Below are 15,867 nucleotides of genomic sequence, written 5' to 3' on the forward strand. Positions count from 1 at the left end.
TTTTTTTTTTTTTTTTTTTTTTTTTTTTTACGTTTCAGTGTATCTTTAATCCTTATCTAACTAGCTTATATTACAAATTCATATTATGTCTCATTCAGGGACAGAACTAAGCTATGTAGACTTGTTTTTATAATAACTGGAATTAGCTGTTTTACGAGGTTATTATGCATCAAGGTGATTGAATTTAGTGATGAATTTTTTGCAGTACATTGGAGAGGTTATTATGCATCAAGGTGATTGAATTTAGTAACTGATCATCTTTTTGTGTGACATGGTTTATGTTGTATATACTATTGTAAGACTACAAATTTTACAAATTTGTCCCCATTCATGTTTCCTTCCCTTTCCCACCTATGCCCTCACTTTCTCAAATATTTTTCAAATATAATGTATCCAAATCCAAACAACACATAACTTAAAAAAGCCAAGGACTGAATATATATATATATATATATATATATATATATATATATATATATATATATATATATATGTTAAGTTGTACCCCTTTGCATTGGGCAACATTGAGAGGAAATTTCGAGGCATGTGTTGTACTTCAACATTCAGGGAGAAAACAGGAATTCATGGTGAAAGATAGTGTTGGATCTATACCTGCACAAATTGCAGTAGATAGAGGCCATCACCATGTTTCTTTGATCCTTATATGTTTCGTTTTTCTTTCTCATAATTCTTTTACCATTTCTAAAAATTTATAATAAATATGTTTTTGTTTTTATGAAAATTATGCAGTCTAATGCACATCGTGCACAAAACAGTTGTTGGAAAGACAAATCTTGGATTAAAAAAATCGGGGATATAGGCTACGCCCCTATTTTGTTCTGTTTAGTATTTGTCAGCTCGTTAATCTTCATCAATTCCATTCTTTTTGGTAGGTATCAATAATTTATACTATTATTTAATCATCTTGAAAGGGTTTATTTTACTATACTAAATTACTAATCAGGATCTTCCCCCTTTCATCTATTTTAGCTTCCAATCTTGTTAAGGTCACTGATGTTGTTGGGCTTTGGGGATGGACAATTGTTACCCTTTCAATCGCCTCTTTATTGAAGGTTATCCGTTTTAGCAGGTATATTTTTTTTTATTTTTTTTTACTTTTTGAAATATTTCAAGAAATACAACAAATTTAATAGTGTTGGTTAACGTTGACTATTTTTTTTGTTCATAACTTTTTCAATAAAGATCCTGGTTATGTGAAAATGTCAGGAGGGATAAAGAATAATGTTGATGCCGAGGTATGCTTTCTTTATGATTAATTAGTAAATGACTATTTCATCCTTACTCAAAAATTAGTGTTTAATAAATAAACTGACTGTTTTACAATTTGTGATAACCCGGAAATTTTTTGCTTTAAAAGCTCAGTCAGTCAACTCAACTGAATGTCAGACTCATTTCTAATGAGCTCTAGCCTTGTTTAAGGTCATTCTAAGAAGTTTTAACCTAATAAACTTAAGGAATGAGTGTTAGGAAGTACCTACTAAAGCCACGGATGAACAAATCAAGCATAGCCTCACCAAAAGGGAGTTCACGGCCAAAGCACAAGAGTTTACGGCCGTAAACTCTAGGCTGGCCGTAAACTCCTCTATATAGTCTCCATCCCTTTAATTTTCTTTCATTATTTCATTTCCATCTCAAGAATGATGGGTTTTATACAAAAAATCCTATGTGTGCATGCAACCCTAATTTGGATCTATGTTTTCACTATTAGATACACAACATTATGATCACATGGATAAAACCCTAATGTAGCATGCTATTTTTGAAATTCATATATAAGGTTAGATCATGTACCTCTTGTTGTTATATTGCAATAACAACTTAAATCTTCCCTTAGTCTTGAAAGCAAGCACCACAAGTGTAGTGCCTCTAATGGCTCACAAACACCACAAGCAATTGGAGAGGCTATAGAGAGAGAAGGGAGGAGGTGGAAATCACCCTTGGGACTTCTTAGAAGCATGTAAATGAATTTCCAAGGCCTAGGGGTCTTTATATAGGGTTTAGATTAGGGTTTCATTCCTTATCCTTATCCAGTTACTTACCCACCAAGCAACCACAAGATAAGCCTTGAAAACCCTTATCTCTTGGACCTTTGGACGATTTTCAGGATATCCTTATCATTGAATTCGTCCATCCTTTAACAAGGATAACCATTTCCCTATTTTGCAACTATCACATAATTACAATTCAGCCCCTCTAATTTAATTAATTGCACTTGATCACAAAATTAATTCCTAATTAATTATTGACCAATATTAATTAAACAAATATGATTTCTCCTTTAATATATTATTCTTATAACATATTAATAAATCATAATAACCTCTTTCTCTATTTATTCTCCAGTCAAGTTGCTTTGGTGAAGGCAACCCAAAAGGACCATGCACAACTGGGTCAAGTACATGCCTAATATAGTTGCAGCCTTAGACACTATTCCAACAGTCAACCACTTGGATAAGTCTACTAACTATACGCACAAGTACAATCTGGTTTGCAATCGTAGCTCTCAAAGACACTGTTAAACTCTGATCTAATCAATCTTGTCATTTAGATAAGGGATCGTACAATCCTCTGTTAGATATCATGTTGGCAATTTATGGAATAATCAGTCTAGCATTTGGTTTCTCGATCTTCGATTTACTTGACATAGAACTTAATCGAACACATCAATTCAGTTCTGACCGGGCCTGGCACATAAGTCAAATCAAATCATCGAGTAGCCGAGATATTGCTTTTTCCTTCTTAGGATAAAAGTAACATATAAACTTTGACTTATATGCATTTACTTATTCATTAATCAACTATACACAACAATGCGTTTTAGAACACCGAGTTACTGATGCATTTTCGCATTATCAATGTACAATCAATTAACAAATAACAAACCATATATCTAGGTTTTAAGACTATATGATATTATCGTCTTGCGATCACCTTTTCTATCATATTCCATAAGGTGATTCCAGCAAGCGCGGGTTTGTTACAATGCTCAAAACCAGTTCATAACCACTCATGAACGTTGCAGCAATCTTTTGCTATGTCTAATACCATTTAGACAATCTACACACCAATTCATGACAATCTTCATTCATATCTACTTCCGACATATGAACGATCGTGGACAATTTGAATAATTCGATTATTCTTAATAAACTCAATTATTCTGGAAGTCAAAACATGCAAAGTGAAACAATAGTTAAACAATTAACATAAGACAGTAACATTACTCATAAATAAAACTCCTTTATTTAATCATCAAATGTTAATTACATTTATCTATTACACGTTTCTACTACTATATAATTTATGCTAATATCATCCTTCAACCCAATACTCCTAGCATGCTGTAAGTGCTTAACCCTACTCAGTCCCTTCGTAAGCGGATCTGCTGGGTTATCTTCTGATCATATCCTCTTCACTACGAGTTGTCCTTCTTCTACACGATGTCTGATGAAGTGATATTTTCTGTCGATATGTCGAGATCTACCATGATCCCTCGGTTCCTTGGTCAAGGCAACCGTTGCTTCATTATCTCAGAAAATCTCTATGGGCTCCTTTATGGCAGGTACAACTCCAAGGTCACCGATGAAGTTCTTCAACCATTTTGCCTCCTTCGACGTTTCGCTCGCTGCAATGTACTCTGATTCACACGTTTAATCAGCTACGGTTTCCTGCTTGGAACTCTTCCATGTTACTGCTCCTCCATTCAGGGTAAAGACCCAGCCTGACTGCAAACAGTAGTTGTCCCTGTCGGTTTGAAAGCTGGCGTCACTATACCCTTGCACCTTCAAGTCATCACTCCCTCCGAGGACTAAAAACCATTCCTTCATCCTTCGAAGGTACTTAAGGATATTCTTCACCGCAATCCAATGGGCTCTGCCGGGATTCCCTTGATATCTACTAACCATGCTCAAAGCAAAGGCTACATCAGGGCGAGTACAAGTCATAGCGTACATGATTGAGCCAACTACGGAAGCATATGGAACTCGGCTCATTTCAACTATCTCAGCTCCGGTACTTGGACTTTGATCCTTACTCAACTTGGCATTACTTTGTATCGGTAATTCTCCCTTCTTTGAGTTTTCCATAATAAAACGTTTTAGTACCTTCTCTAAGTAAGTGTTCTGACTAAGTCTTATTAGTCTCTTACTTCTTTCTCTTACTATCCTTATTCCCAAAATATAGGAAGCCTCTCCGAGGTCCTTCATAGCGAAGCACTTACTGAGCCAGGACTTAACTTCCTGCAGAGTCGGGACGTCGTGTTCTATGAGTAATATGTCATCAACATATAGAACGAGGAAGCTTACTATACTCCCACTGGCTTTGACATATACACACGATTCATCTTCGGTTCGTACAAATCCAAACTCTTTGACTTTCTCATCGAAGCAAAGATTCCATTTGTGAGACGCTTGCTTAAGTCCATAAATGGACTTCTCAAGCTTACACACTCTGTTCGGATGCTTCGGATCCACTAACCCCTCTGGTTGAGCCATGTAAACATCCTCAGCCAACTTCTCATTAAGGAAAGCGGTCTTGACATCCATTTGCCAAATCTCATAATCATGAAATGCGGCAATAGCTATCATCACTCTAATAGACTTTATCTTCGCAACTGGTGAGAAGGTCTCATCATAGTCAACTCCGAGAGTTTGAGTAAAGCCCTTCGCAACCAATAGCGACTTATACGTGTGTACTTTTACATCCACGTCGGTCTTCTTCTTGAAGATCCATTTGCACCTAACGGTCTTACGTCCGGGCATATTATCAACCAAATTCCAAACTTGGTTATCATACATGGATTGGATCTTGCTATCCATTGCCTCTTTCCATTTTGCAGACTTCGGGCCTGCCATGGCTTCCTTATAGCTACTAGGTTCATCAAGGTTTATTAGTGTACTATCACTAATATACGTGTCCCTTTCGGTAGTAATATGAAAACCATACAACTGGGGTTGAACTCTAACTCTTTCGGATCGTCTAAGAGGTAATGATACGTCAATCGGTTCAACCGGAGTTTCCTCCTCGGGTTGAGTGCCAGCGGTATAGGTTCCTTCATCTATCGACTCCTGAATCTATTCAAGCTCGATTTTCCTCCCACTGTCTCCTTGGCATATGAGTTCTCGCTCTCGGAAAACTCCTCTCCTCGCAACAAAGACAACATTGTCCTTCGGTCTATAGAAGAGATATCCAAAAGGATTTATGCGGGTAGTTGGTGAAAATACATCGCTCACTACGACGTTCGAGCTTGTTGTGAGTATCTCGTCTTACTAAAGCCTCGCAACCCCAAACATTGATATGTGATAACGAGGGAGCTTTCCCTGTCCACATCTCGTGAGGTGTTTCCGCAACCTTCTTAGTAGGGACTCGGTTAAGGATACGGGTGGCAGTTTCTAAGGCATACCCCGAAAAAGAAATAGATAGTGAAGCACGACTTATCATAGAGCGAACCATGTCCAACAAGGTTTGATTACGCCTTTCTGCCACACCATTCAACTGCAGTGTCCAAGGTGGCGTCAATTGTGAAACTATTCCACACTCCTTGAGATAATCGTGGAATTCAAGACTTAGGTACTCTCATGCTCGATCGGATCGAAGCATCTTGATTTTCCTGCCCAATTGATTCTCCACTTCATTCTTGAACTCTTTGAACTTTTCAAATGTTTCTAACTTTTGCTTGATTAAATAGATATACCCATATCTACTATAGTCATCGGTAAAAGTCACGTAGAAGCGGTTTCCATCCTTCGTGGTTGATCTAAACGGTCCACACACATCGGTATGTATAAGGTCCAATAGACCCTCATCCCTTTCGCAAGTACCAAAGAAGGGTGACTTGGTCATCTTTCCAAGTAAACAAGACTCGCATGTGTCATCTTCCCTAAGGTCAAATGACTCCAACACTCCATCCTTTTGGAGTTGGGCTATGCGTTTCTTGTTGACATGTCCAAGACGACAATGCCACAAGGATGCCTTATCCATACTATTGGAAGAATCCATGCATAAAACAACATTTCCTAAGTTATCAACAATCATAACAATTTCATAAATTCCATTACACGGTATGGCTTCAAAATAAAAGACACCATTTAGATAAGCCAAAATAGAACCTTTCTCATTATTAAAAGAAAATCTAAAACCTTGTCTAAACAAACCATGAAATGAAATGATGTTTCTAGCCATTTCTGGCGAATAGCAACAATTTTTCAAATCTAAACATAAACCATTCCTAAGCACTAAAGAATACACTCCAATCTTGGTCACAGGCGACGATCTTCTGTTCCCCATGATTAGATTTATCTTTCCCTGCTCCACATCCCTATTTCTTCTTAGTCCCTGCACATCAGAACAAATGTGATAACCACAACCGGTATCAAGAACCCAAGAAATAGCATGAGATGAATCGTTAGATTTAATTGTGTATATACCTTTGAAAGACGGCTTGATCTTTCCTTACTTGATAGCTTGCACGTACTCTGGGCAACTTCTCTTCCAATGCCCTATTTTGTGGCAATGGTGGCACTCTTCCTCCTTTGGGTTTGAAGTAGGCTTAGCGGGATCAACTTTTGTCCCACTAGAAGAGGAACCATCTCGGGACTTTCCCTTGCGGTGGCTCTTAGACGGAGCCTTCCTCTTCTTTCCTCTTCTTTGCCCAATTTCCCAAAACAGGAGCAGCGGTTGGATTGGGAGTTGGTGCAACAGACTTGTCCTTGAAGTTGCTTTCAACGACCCTCAAGAGACCTTGGAGCTTGCTTAGGTGACCTCTTCTTTGTTCATGTGGTAGGTCATCCTAAATTGATTATAACTTCGAGGCAAAGAGTGAAGCACCATGTCGATTGCCAAGTCTTCCCCAAAGTCAACATTTAACTTGCGAAGACGGTCGACATACCTTTGCATCTTTTGCAGGTGCACGGTAAGAGACTCTCCATGACCCATCTTAGCGAAAATCATGTTAGTGAAAATCTCGTAACGCTCTTGCCTCGCATTTTGGTGGTATCTATCCAACAAGTCTTGGTGCATTTCGTACGGATACATGTCCTCATAGGACTTTTGGAATTCGGAGTTCATAGTAGCTATCATGATGCAATGAACCTTCGTTGCATCACGCTCATGAGTTTCAAAGGCGGTGATTTCAGCCGGAATAGCGATTTTAGGATTGATTTTCTCGAGCTTCTAGTCGAGGACATACTCATTGTCCTCGTAGCGAGCAATTGTGCGAATGTATCTTATCCATTCGCTAAAGTTCATCCCATCGAAAGTCACCTTTTAACAAAGGCTCATCAATGTGAATGAACTAGCAGCAACGTTGTTTGAGTTCGACATCTACAATTAGAAAGGACAAAGATAGATTAGAATATGCATCCCTAATTATCACCCAATAATAAAAATTAGGTCTAGGATCCATCAACAATATTTACACATTAGAAAAGGGATGCTGTAATCCAACATGAAAACAATTTGAAGGTATGTGAATGACGATTCACTAATTCTCCATCATGAAAACATAAATTTAATTTGGATGAGATTCATTGAAACCTTTCAATGGCATGTTTAAATCTCGATATGCCCCTCTCGTTTGTGACTGGGATACGGAGGATCACAAAGTGGATGTGAATTACCATGCAAATTTACATGGTGCCTTCATTGTAACAATCACCTATTCAATGTGCCGGTAAACCACATACGCTCCATCGAACTATGATAAACAATGAATCACCCTTTGCCACCTTCGCTTAGAACCAGTTAGTGTGCCGGTAAACCACACACGCTCCACTAACTTCTTAGCAAGGTGCAAAGTGTAATTTCATGGGATTGCATCAATTCACTTTTCCTAAAGTAACTAGGATTGGGAAATTTTTGAAAAACATGTAGTTACTTTGTATTTCATATTATACTTTTAATGAGAGGATGAGGCTGCCCTATCCTACCCATTCGGCTAACGACCCTCCACCGATCAAGCAAGCGGTGGGTGTGAGTGTACACCCATTAAGCGCCATTTTATAGGCAGCAACCTTATACCCACCTTATAAACCGACTTCGTGAATGAGGCCTACTAATGGTAAGAATAACATGTTAATTATATATATATATATATATATATATATATTATACTTGTATTAATGTAATAGTATACAGTGTATTTTAAACATTTCAAAATACTAGGGTTTTAATCTTCAATTAAAATTTTTGAAATTTAATACGTTTAAATCAAAATTTTAAATATTAAAACTCTTGATTTCATAATTATCACAAATTAAACTTAATTATTAAATTATAAGGGATTATCTAAATCACAAGGATAATTACCATTCAAACATTTAAGTTATCCTAATCCCTTAAATCCCTCTCTAAATTTCAAAAATAAGGATGAGATAATTCATGATCTTTAATTACCATATTTAACTATTAAAGGATAATTACAAGATATGGGATTATCCAAATCCCTAAAATTTAGGATCTTTTCTTGGGGAAGGAGGCAAATCTCGAAATCTTAGGGTTTGAAATCCCTATATCTCGAAATCTTGGATTAAAAGGAAAGGATTCAAAAACCCTTTCAAGATTTTCGCAAATTAGGGTTAGGAAACCCTAATCTCGAAATCTATGGCCTCCAAGGGTTTATTGGCTATAAACCCTAATTTTTCAAGTTCATACAGTTGAATAATACTAATTGAAAACAAGTTAACCAAAGGCTCTGATACCACTGATGGGTTTTATACAAACAATCCTATGTGTGCATGCAACCCTAATTTGGATCTATGTTTTCACTATTAGATACACAACATTATGATCACATGGATAAAACCCTAATGTAGCATGCTATTTTTGAAATTCATATATAAGGTTAGATCACATACCTCTTGTTGTTATATTGCAATAACAACTTAAATCTTCAAACCCTTAGTCTTGAAAGCAAGCACCACAAGTGTAGTGCCTCTAATGGCTCACAAACACCACAAGCAATTAGAGAGGCTATAGAGAGAGAAGGGAGGAGGTGGAAATCATCCTTAGGACTTCTTAGAAGCATGTACACAAATTCCCAAGGCCTAGGGGTCTTTATATAGGGTTTAGATTAGGGTTTCAGTCCTTATCCTTATCCAGTTACTTGCCCACCAACCAACCACAAGATAAGCCATGAAAACCCTTATCCCCTGGACCTTTGGATGATTTTAAGGATATCCTTATCCTTGAATTCATCCATCCTTTAACAAGGATAACCATTGCCCTATTTTGCAACTATCACATAATTACAATTCAGCCCCTCTAGTTTAATTAATTACACTTGATCAGAAAATTAATTCCTAATTAATTATTGACCAATATTAATTAAAGAAATATGATTTCTCCTTTAATATATTATTCTTATAACATATTAATAAATCATAATAACCACTTTCTCTATTTATTTCTCCAGTCAAGTTACTTTGGTGAAGGCAACCCAAAAGGACCATGCACAACCGGGTCAAGTACTTGCCTAATATAGTTGCAGCTTTAGACGCTATTCCAACAATGAACACTTGAGTTTTCTCTCAACTATCATCCAGATTTTCATCCTTGATCTTCAAAAGTTATAAGTGTTCTTTCCTTGATTTGTTATTACACTTCATCTCCTAGTTACACTCTTTGATTTCATTCATGGAAATCAACTTTTCTTAGATCTTCAAGCAGCACCAAGAACACACACTAGTGTTCTTGGACCTTAATCACCATTTCAAGCCTCTATATCGTAAGTACTCTCTCCTTATCTTGTTATCTAGTTGGAAAACCTGATTAGAGCCTTAAAACTTCATAAAACTCAACATCAAAGAGAGTTTACGGCCATAGGTTTACACCCTATCCGTAAACCTTTAAAAGGGTGGTGTTTTGAGCCTTAAAGACTCCTAGACCCTTGCTAAACCTTAGAACATTTAAAACTTTGAAAATCATTGCCTTTAAGACCCAATATGAGACCACTTGGAGAGTTTACGGCCATAGGGTTTACACCCTGGTCGTAAACACCTCAACACCCTCCAAAACATTGGTTTTTCTCGTCCTCTTGTAGAGCAATGGTCCCACAAGTTTCCCTAGCAATCAAACACTCACTTATGCACCTTTTACCATGAGTTTACGGACATAAACTCCATGGCTGTAAACCCATGCCATAAACACCATTTGGTGGCCTTAAACATCCCTTTGATCAATCACATGTGATTTCAACACTTAGTCCAAGTCCCTAAGGGTGTTTCCTACCATGTTAGTTGCTTTAAACACTATATTTATGTCAATATATGTCATTTAGAGCTTCTTAAGTTTCAGGACTTCATTCGTGGAGCTTCTCATCCTTACACACATATTCGCTTGAATCACCCACATCAGGTGAGGTCATACCTGATAATCAATATTTTAAACTGTTTTAAATGCTTTGAAGGGGGTGGGGGAATACAAGTTGAACACAATTTATAATTGTGTAATTGTTTGTTAAAACATCTTACAAAGGTTGCTTATGTCTTTAATGAGTGATCAAAACATTTCGAAAACTCTTTTAAAGTTATGTTACTTTTTAGTTTAACAAAACTCCATTTTTAAAGTACAAGCATAACTTAGTAGTAAAATGAGTCTTTTCAATAACAGTTCAAGTAGATCACTAGTAAACTATAAGGAGTATAGTTTAGGGGGGGTTCAGTTCATACTAAATACTAGGACATACTATAAAGAGAAATAGGGAGGTAGATACAATACACGATAACATAAGAGAACACACAATAAATAGAAATAGGGAGGAAGATACAATACACGATAAAAGAAACAACATACTAAGATACTACAAGATAACGAACATGCATCTTTGCTATAGCATGGAACAACTACAGGATCTAACTATACCAGTAATCACTAACGTAATGGTATAAACAAAAGGTGATAACTTATTGGGTATACATGATCATATAACTTTAATGTGGATTACACAGCCTAGAAATTGGTTAGCTGAAGTCATGTTTGGTTCCCAAAATCTTTTGACAGGGAAAGCGTATAGTATTGGAACTAGCCTTCACATTATGACCTTAATAAAAGAAATATGTTTTAAGGTAATTAGTACATTAGAATGTCAATTCATAAGACAACTAAGTACTTTTATTTTCCCATTACTTTCATAAAGTGACAGTTCCACTAGAAAGTTAATGCAAACTATTTTCGAGTCAAGATAGTTATAAAGTAGAGAAAAACTTACATCTTTTCAAAAGACAAACAGAACAGTCGGGTCTAGTATATTCAGTAGAAAGGGACCGTAATGCTAACCTTATGATTCCTTAATGTATGCATCAAGAGATATATAGTAATAATATCTGATAGGTAATAGAATGTGTATTTTTCACTTTATTTCTTGTTCCTTGTTTGGTTGTGGGCTTAGAGTGGATTCACCCAACCTATTATCCATTCGATATTAGTTTTATATATATATATATATATGTGTGTGTGTGTGTGTGTGTGTGTGTGTGTGTGTTCCGTATACATTAAGTCAGCATAAGGGGTACCAGGTATGGGTCAGGTCATAGGATACTAATTCAATGCACGGTTTTCTAGTACAAAACATACTTTTAAATCAGAACTTTTGATATACAAAACTAGAAACTTACTAGTAAATGGTTCAATCCATTTTATTAAACCATCATTTAAAGGACCTTAGGTAGTCAACTATACAATACTTTAGTTTATACATTAAAGGTTATATATAATTAATATTCAATAGGTAGTTGGATGTATGCCTTCCGCCTCATTCCCTGTTCCTTGTTTGGTTGTGGGCTTAGGGCAGATTTACACAATTAACTATCTGTCCGATATTATATTATATTTAGCTAGTATAAACTAAGTGATTATAGAAGGAACCACTATGGTTACTATTTTATTATATGAAGTAAGGGTTTTCTTAAAGAAACATTTCATAAATTATAAAGGAACTATTACAGTTAACTCTGTGAGTACCAAGGGAATACACCAAGGTTATATAAAACAATGATCTAACAACCAATGGGATGTGTGTCATCCGCCTCATTTCCTGCTCCTTGTTTAGTTGTGTGATTAGGGCAGATACACATAATTGATTGTCTGTTTACTCTTATTTTATATAACTTGTATCCATTTAGTACTTATAGAAAGGATTGTAGAGTCATTTTTACGTATCTTTCTTCAAAGCAAGAAATATAGGATTTTTTGGAGGAACAGGCGACTTATCTAAAACAAATCTTACAATTTACTACAACTTACTAAACTTTCTACAACATACTTACATCACTAAAATCTTATGAACTCACCAGCTTAATTGCTGATAAACTCTTTCAAATAACTTGTATTCTCAGGAAACTAGTAAACATGTAATCGCGCTGGGAATTTAGAAGATGGAGCAATATAGCTTCAAGTATTGCTTTGTTATTTAAGTATTATATGTTTTGTAAACACACACTTTGTAAACACTTTCTTTCTAATGAAATGGTTGTTTATTTACTTTGACTACTATGATAAATGTCTTGTGATACTAAACATGACGTCCTCCACCCCCGAACGTTTCCGCCGTTTCGGTTCTGGGGTGTGACATAATTCTTCTTGTGACTTAATATATGGTCCTTTGTTTACCATTAACTTGACTAACACTGCTTATTGGAGTGGAAATTGATCTCAATTATGTCCTACTTGCAAGGTTTCTTAAAAAAGACTTTCTTAATTTCTTTATTTGAATTCTTTTTTTAATCATACTTCAAATATATTATTATTAATATTTAATATCCTTTTATCCAGATAATAAGACCCATTCGCTCCAAACATTGTCCTGCATGCAAACGTTGTGTGGAACAGTTTTACCATCATTGCTCCTAGATCTAAAATTGTGTTGGAAAGGCTTTTTTTAATTTTTAATTTTTTGTATTCAAACCTTTTTAACTCGATTGTAATTAATCTTTTTTTCTTCAATGTGTAGAAAATACATATTATTGCAATTTCTTTTCTTTTTTTGTGCAGAAGAATAAATGGGACTTCTTTGTGTTTCTATTCTTGGGAACTCTGTCTTTAGTGATAAGTTTAGTGGTTGCCATCCATAGTATGTTCCTATTCTAAACCAATAACTCTGCTAAATGTCTTATTATTATTATTATTATTATTATTATTATTATTATTATTATTATTATTATTATTATTATTAAATATCTATATCCCATTAAATGATAGGATTCGTCATGTCATTTTTAAACAACCTGGTGCTGCCACCTTGCATTTTCTTTTATCTTACTTGTTGCTGGAACTTTGATCATGATACAAGCGTACCAGGTAATATTCCTATTATACCCTTGAGTAAAACCAAATCGTGAGATTCTGTTGAAGGGTATTATAGTCAATACACTTTGTAACATTGGGTCAATGTTTAAAAACTATTTTCAATAGAAAGCATGGAGCTTTTATAATCTTGAACATTGAAGGTATGTTATCTGAATGCAGATTAGTCGAAACATAACAGGGATTTGTAGTAATTTGTTGATTACTGTTTTCAGGTTGAGACTCTTGATTTAGGAAAAGGCGTTCTTCATATAGTAGTAGAAGTTGTAGAATATTGGAAACTTGATTGTATTGTCCTTGGTAAAAGATACTCCTTTAGACAAGTCATTCACCAACAAAGGGTTTTAGGGAGGAAGGTGCGTATACGTTATCACTTTACCTTTAAATAATTTTCTGTTTATTTCTGCAATGCCTTGTTATGTATTGTGTGTGATTGGACTAATTATGGGAAGCTATTCTTATTTGATTTTTTATTGATATTTTTTCATATGGGGTTAGTAATTGATCATACAAATACGTCCCATTATTATTCTATGAATGATTGGAAGAAAGAAGGCATCAAGTATGTTATGGTTAGTTTCTAAATACTTTCTACTCATCAATTTCTGGGATATGGATAAATTATATTTAAAGGTTATTTGATAAAATGAAAGAAAAAACAAACGAGGGTAAATTTGTAAAAATTTAGGACTTAAATAATAAAGGGAGAAGTCAATAAGTCATCAATGTCCCTCACATGTGTAATTTCAGATTATTCACAGCTTTAAGACACCCATCCCTCATCCTTTAGCAAATGGAACCAAAGTTGGAAATAAAATCAAATTAACATGTATACCATCTGTTGAATCATTCTTGTGTATACATGAAGAGTAAAACAATTAAAGTTTTTCAAGAGATTAAGCCTCATAAGACAACATTAAAGAATAAAATTAACTCGAGTATGTGATGACAACAAGTTGTTAAAACTAGGTTAATTCTCAGTAATAATGATAGTTCAATAGTAATTAACAAAATATAATGTGGGTTTATTTTCTAATTCTCTAACTTGATTACTTATTTTTTGTAGCTTATAGGAAACATACTTTACTACTATTGGAGAGCCCATACAATTGTGGTGACTGAAGATGGCATCTCTTGACTCTTTTCTGGCAACTTTCAATTCCTTTGTTGTTTTCAATGTGAATTTTGTGTCTTTTAAGTCTTTTCTAGAAATTTTCAATTCTTTTGTTGTAATTTCATGCTTTTGGAATGAATTATCTTTCTTATTTATTGTATTTTATTTTGAACAGGTATAGGTTGTATTGAAGCTTGGATTCATAGAGAAATATATGTTAATACTAATGTGTTGATGATGAAAACAGGTATCATGTGGAAACAGAAGCATAACATTAAGAAGTAGAAACAAGATGGTGTTTCTTAATAGCAATGTAGTATTAGGTTATATAGTTAGGGAAAACCTCTTAATAACAATGTACAATCGGATCCCCATAATACCAATGTATTATAATTTTTTGACATGATGCTATGGATGAAATTGATTGTTTTGGTATATATTTTTTTCCATATTTTTGTATTATGTGTAAATGAGTATCATAAAGACACGTCGTAAATGTATATCGTAAATGGTTGATTAAGTTTATGACATGCAAATGTGTGTCATCTTCATTTACGACATGGGCTTTAATGATACACAATGTGTGTCATAAACGTGCGTCATCTTCCTTTATGACAGGGGCTTCCCTGATACGCATTGCGCTTCACAAACGTGCATCGTAAATGTGTGTCATAAATGTGCATTGTCTACGGATGACGCGCAAAAGCATGTCATCTCTCGCTATGACAAGGCCTTCCTTGACACGCATTTATGTGTCGTATGAGCATTTTACGAAATGCATTGCACGTCGTAAAAGGTTGTTTTTCTAGTAGTGGGAGGAATATATTATCCCTTATCCAATGGATGCATTAATGATCAGAGTTCGACAACCGTCTTTTGAGAGCTACGATTGCTAATCGGATTACGAAGCTACATTGGCAATTATCGTTATTAGACTTATCCAAGTAGGAGACTGTTGGACTAGGTGTCTAAGCCCATAACTATAGTTGGTATGTACTTAACCCGATAGTAGTATGGTCTATTTCAGGTTGCCTTCACCAGAACAATTTGATAAGATGAATATTTGAGAAAGAGCTTATTTGTTATTTATTAATATATTATAAGAGTAATATATTAATGGAGGAATCATATTATTTAATTAATATTGATCAAGAATTAACTTGGATTAATTTAGTGATCAAAAGAGACTAATTAAATTAACGGAGACTGGTTAAGTAAATCAATTATACTTATAGTTTGGGCTCATGATCCATGTTGATTATGGTGGACTAAATCTTTGTGGAGTCCATGAAGATTTAGTCCAAAGGGCTTATCATATGGATTATTGGATTAAAGGCCCAAGGAAGTGGATTAGGGTTTACAAGTTGGAACTTTGGGAGTTCCAAACTATAAATTGAACGCCCTAGCTTGCAAAATTGGTGACTAGTACTCTAAGG

The 15,867-nt window shown here is 35.1% G+C and overlaps 1 pseudogene; it reads left to right on the forward strand.

Moving 5' to 3' along the window:
* Nucleotides 1-491: 491 nt before the first annotated feature.
* Nucleotides 492-14,703, forward strand: LOC145002810 (putative protein S-acyltransferase 23; annotated as a pseudogene).
* Nucleotides 14,704-15,867: the final 1,164 nt, after the last annotated feature.

This window comes from Lactuca saligna, chromosome 6 (assembly GCF_052625555.1).
Source record: "Lactuca saligna cultivar CGN05327 chromosome 6, ASM5262555v1, whole genome shotgun sequence".
Lineage (NCBI taxonomy): Eukaryota > Viridiplantae > Streptophyta > Magnoliopsida > Asterales > Asteraceae > Lactuca > Lactuca saligna.